Source organism: Sciurus vulgaris (assembly GCF_902686455.1).
Source record: "Sciurus vulgaris genome assembly, chromosome: 6".
Classification (NCBI taxonomy): domain Eukaryota; kingdom Metazoa; phylum Chordata; class Mammalia; order Rodentia; family Sciuridae; genus Sciurus; species Sciurus vulgaris.
Genome location: NC_136466.1, coordinates 63,064,393 through 63,070,392, shown reverse-complemented (window position 1 = coordinate 63,070,392; position 6,000 = coordinate 63,064,393).

The following is a 6,000-nucleotide window of genomic DNA, read 5'->3' as shown; positions in this document are numbered from 1 at the left end:
AATCTGTTTTCTAATGCTACATACAGGACATCATTCCCAGGCATAGCACCCTTTGTGGCACCCCTGTGCTTTGATTATTAGCCACCAAAGTGCCATGGTTTGTGAATAGCTATTAATAACACTTTGATAATGGCTAATAGGACAAACTGCTTCCTGTCCCCCAGTATGCACTCTTACTTCTTCCTCAATAATATGGCCACCAAATTTTAGGATGAAATGTGACATTACCCAGGGTAGTTAGACTCAGTCATGTGACTAAGTTCCTATCAATGGAATGTAAGAAAAAGTAGTGAATGCAAGTTCAGAGGTGTCCTTCAGGGAGTAGACATGTTCCTTCTCCCTCTGTTGTAGACTGTGGATATAATAGTTAAATTTCCATTCTAGATGGTGAGGACATGGGCCACCCCAGAGATAGTGGACAGAGAGCTACAAGAATCCTGGGTCCCAGATGACTATGGGAGCACCGGACTAGTCATAAACTGCTTCCTTGGAGAGTTTAAGCCACTGTTCATGTGGATCTTTGTTATACACAGTTGTAGCTGGATGCTAACTTCTACAGCCACTTACTACAAATTGTAGCAATGGCTAAAACAAGTTATTGGAATGTAAATGAATAAGAATGGGCATCTTATATAGATATCCTTGAACCCATTCTACATATACATTTATTTTTTAAGGCAAATCTTCCATAAACATCAGCATTTTAAAATATTTAAAATCACTGGTTATGTGCAACACAGCTCACAACAGATCCTAACATAATTTGGGTCATGGCCCTAAAGTAAAAATGCCATATGAAATTCAGTTTTATGAGCAACCATTCTCCAGAGAAGCTGGGACTTGGGTCCAATTAGAAATCATGTGATTCTCATCAAAAGCAACATGGCCTGTGTATTACTGTTGGTTTCTTATAAAGCTAAACGTAATATTTACCAGATGACCCAGCAGTTCTACTACTAGGTATTTACCCAAGGGAAATGAAAACATTTGTCCAAACAAAGATTTGTACATTCATGCTAAGGGAACATTATTCAAGTAGCCAAAAACTGGAAACAGCCCAGACAGATGTCTATCAACAGAACAACACATAAACAAATCATGCTCCATGCCACGGAATGCTTCTCAGCAATTAAAAGGATTCACTGCGGTGAATCCCAAAACCATTATGCCAGGGAAGCAGCCAGTTATCAAGAAGCACATTCCAGATGGTACCATTCACAGGATATTTCAGAAGAAGCAAAACCAAACTATAGTAGCAAGGAGCAGATCAATTGTTGCCTGGGGCTGCAGGTGGACATGGGGATTGACAGTATAGGGGCACACACATGCACACACACACGCACACACACACTTTTTCAAGGGATAAGAACTTTTTTCAATGATGAAATTGTTCTAGATCTTAATTGGGATGGTGATTTATTAAATGAATGCCTAGACCAAAACATTAAATTATACAGTGAACACAAGTGCACTTGATTGTATATAATATATATTTCAACAAATTTAATTTTTAATTTTTTTGTACTGGGATCAAACTCAGGGGTGCTCTACCACTAAACTATCTTCCCAGTCCATTCTCCTTTTTTTATTTTGAAACAGTTTCTCTAAGTTGCCGAGGCTGGCCTGGAACTTGTGATCCTCCTGTTTCCCAAGTAGATGGGATTACAGGTATGCATCACTGCACCCACCCGATTTAGAGAAAGAAGGTAAATAATTAGTTAAAGTTTGAATAGCAGTATAATGTCAATAAAGAAAGATATTCTTAATTGCAGGTGCATTTTTTAATGCAGCCTTAAGGCAAGCTGCTTCTCATGAAAACATTCTGGAAAGCTATGCTCCAGGAATGAGATGCAGTAGAAATTGATTCTCCCCTTCACCCCGCACCCAAAAAAATGCTTCAGGAGCTCTCTCAGGAACAGAAAGGGCCATATTGATTGTGTAAGAGAATGACAACCTTGGGAAGAACCAGGTGCTTTTTGTTGTTTGTTTGTAGAATTTTTTAAAAAATCATATCTGCTCTAAGTAATAGAAATGACAAATTACTATGCAATTTCAACTTTTTCTCAATCCATGTGCTGAAATCCTTGCAGACATGACAAACATGAACAGATCTGCACTGGGACCTCAGAGCACATGTCTAGCAGCACTCCCTTAGGATTCCCATAATTCCTGGGGGTCCACTTTGGAGAAGACTGAGGTCCTGAGTCAATAGCGGGGCTGAAGTGGAAGACAAGTGGGTCATGGAGATGAGTGTGGCTCTGTTTGTACACAAAAGACAGTGAAGCCTCAAGAAATGTGCTCACGAAGATTTCAGAACAGGTGCATCCATCACAAAACTGCTTTAGAGTCATCTGGAAGCCCGCACAAGTTGGCGAGGAAACAGACTTGAATCTTGGAGACGGCTGAGCAGGTTGTTACAACCAACCAGGCAGGGGATGACTGGGATTTTGACCAGGGTGGAAGCTGTGGAACCGGGGGAGTGTGGAAGCAGGAGGACCATCAAAGTGACTGGTGACTGACTGCTGAGGGCTGAGGGGCTGAAGGGGTGGGGTCAGGGTCAGAGTGGAGCCCCTGACACTGGAGAAGACAGGCACTCTCCGGAATGGGAAGGCAAAGGAGGGGCGCGGTCTGGTCTGCTCTGGGAAATAGGAAGTAGGCTCGGGTGTGCCAGCACTCCCTCCGCCTGGCAGGCTCCTGAGGCTGACTTTGCCTGCTTTGGCCTCCTGCCCAGCAATCTCTGACCCACCGCCACCCACGGTGTCACTCACGGTGGGTCACAAAGGGAGACAAACAGAAGGGGTGCCTTTGTACATGCCATTTCCCGTGCCTGGCATGCAGGTTACCTCCTACCCCTACCCCACCTATAACTCCTCCTCATCTTCCAGGCCCAGCCCAGATGTCACCCCAGGCAGAAGGAATCAGCCCCTCCTTTAAGTTACACAGCACATCACGTCACAGGGCAGCTGCTCATAAGTCAGTCTGCTTTGCCACATGGCCAGGTCACAGTAGGGGTTGGAGCCAACTTCTGTTTCACCAACCTTTAGCACAGTGCCCAACACAAGCCCCTGAGCTCAGGAAGCAATGTAAACAAATGAGGAGAGAGCCTCACACCAGAGGAAGGAAGTATGAAGGCCAGGGAGGTCCGTGACATGAGCTCAATAGGTGTATGGAGGTGAGTGGAAACAAGATGGCTTTTGCTTTTCTCTGCCTATGATACATATGTGCTCACCAATAACTGAAACTTTGAACTTCCTCAATCCCAAACACTTGAGGGGCTCCTCTCTGAATGAAAAGTCCTCAGGCAGCCCATTATAAATTATTCTCTGGGTTTAGTCAGCACTCTCCAAAGACGAATACCTTTAAAGGTCATAAGAAACTGGACCAAGGCTCAAACTGTCTAATGAACTGAAAAGTCACTACCTTTAGTCTGAGAATAAGAATCAGGAGAAGCAGAGAAATCCTACGGATCTGCTGATGCTTGAGACTTTGGCATCAACCCAGAAAGAGGTGGAATTATCACAAACCCGGAGATGGAAGCCCAACTCCACATGAAGTTACACACTACCTGGGGTTTGAGAGCAGTAGACCAGAATCATGTGGGTTTGAGCCTGGTCTGTTCTGACGGATTTGCACTCTACCTTCAAGGTGATGCTATTTTGAGTCTCACCTCTGCCTACAACTGTTCAGCAAAAGGAGTTGTTGCGAGGATGTCCTAATCCAGAGAAAAGGTTTCTCCTGCAACATGGAGGGGAAAGGGACTGGACCCCACAGGGAAGTTCCTAGAACAGTCAGGAAGGGGAGATTCCTTTTGGGAGCAAGGAATCCTGGACACGAGTCTTTCAGCAGGAAGGTCTGAGATAAACTGGGATCATTGGTCAGCCTAGTTGGACCTTAAATACCATTGCCCAACCTTGTTTATAAAATACAGCCCCAGAGAAGCCAAGTTCACATGGGAGCCAGTGGCCAGGCTACAACTGGAGCCCAGGTCTCCCACTCACCCTGCAAGGCCTTGTCCCTTGGGGGTGCTTTCTCTGAGCATCCTCTGGATGTTTATCTTCTTCATTTCCATGACTACAGATACTTTTTTTGTACTATCACAAGCAGGGGGTTTTCAACTGCTCATTGTTAGATAGGAAGGATGTCAAGGTCTCCCACACTCCTGTTTCCATGGGTGGAAGAGGAGTCAAGGTGAGGAGAACCCCAAGGGAGCCACTGTTAGCACCACTGTTCCTCTTGTCCTGCCAAGTGGGTCAGTGCCTCCCAACCGTCCAGACTGCTCTCTGGCAGCCTCTGGAGTCTGTTTGAATAAAGGAATGCTCTCATCCCAAGCCTGAACCTGTGAGATTGTTCTCTTTCTTCCCCTTAGGTTAAAAACAGATACAAACAGAGCCCCAAAGGGAATGAACAACTCTTCCTGTGACGCCTTAGCATAAACGGGCAAGAAGGGAGACAACAAATAGGAGGAAGAACTCAGGTCATGCAGAACTCCTCTGTTCACCTGCAGATGGCACCTCTGGTTTCCCCCTCTTCTCATTCCTTAGATGACTGAGTGGTGAAGGCCGCAAGTGATTTGCTGCTGGAGTCGGGGTTCTGAGTGCAAGGCCCTGGGGTGAGGAAGGCCACAGGTGCGTGGAAATTCACACTTCCCAAAAGATGATCTGATAAGGAGACGGATGCTGAGCTGCACCTCCACAGACTTTCAAAACAAGAGCACAGAAAACGAACATCATCTCCTGCCTCTCCTAAGCCCCAGGCTGTCTGTTTACAGAAGTTCTCTCTTCTCTCTTCTCATGCCTGAATCTGTTCAGGAATGTCACATTCCAGCCTTTCTGGGATGATCACTTGTCATGGCAGCAGTCACTGCAATGCCTCACATCGTGGACTGTGGCATCTCTGAAGGAGTTGGAAGGAGTACCAGCTGTCAGAGAATAAAACCCACCTTATGCTGCTTCATCGTGGGACTGCATGGCTCAGGCCACACATGGTGTGTCTCAAGAATCCTGAAGGCAACTTACCATCCAGTCTGGTGAAGCAGAGAAACAGAGAAGCAGCCTGCAAGAATGACAATGCTGCTCTCATCACCTTCTAATTTATAAAGTCCTCTCATTGCCACACTCTCAGCTGACTCTCAAAAATAAAGATCTGTTCAAGTTCAGAGTGTGGAAGTTCCTAAGTTCGTGTGCCTTGGTGTATGGGTATGTGGGCTTTCTCCACCTGGTTGCACACTGTCTGTCTGCCCCATTGCCCCTTCAGAAGCGGACGTGCTGGTCAATTCATAGCATGGACTGGCAAACTCACAGGAGCTTTTCTGAAAGGCTGAGATTGAGGGAGAGCACTAAGCGGTCAATGGCACAGACTTGAGGTTTGAGCAAGCCCAACCTTTGTCCTGTCTCTGCCATCAGTGACTTGACCAAGTAATGCTATTTAGACTCTCAGATCCTCAATGCCTAAGATTAGGGTGGAGATAATAGTGCCTGCATTATATATTTTTTAGTGGAAATTAAATTAAACAAGGTCTGGGAGAGTATGTAGTGGTGACAGCCACAACTTTGGAGTCAGCAGACCTGACTCAAGCCCCAGGTTTGCCCCTTGCAGCTAAATGATCTGGGATAAGTCACATCGCCCCTAGGGTTTCAGTTTCCTATTCTATGAAATGGAGATAAAATTCACACCTGTTCATAGGGCTGTGAAGATGAAATAGGACAATATACACAAAATAGCTCGTCACAGTGCCTGGCACAAAATAGACACCTGATGAACTGAAATGATTGGTGAGCTTGGATATAAAAGAAAGTTTGCCCAACTCCAGAGCCAGGACTCTTGACTTTTATGAAATGCTGATTTCCCAACATTCTAAGCATCTCCACCAAACAATGGGGGTAAGAGGCATTCCTGAAATAGCTGGGTAATTATTCTTGAAGCCCCCTCTGATCCTCAAGCATCCATGCCATTCCCCTGCTTTCTTGGATAAATCCCAAAAGCCTTCAGAGGGGAGGAACT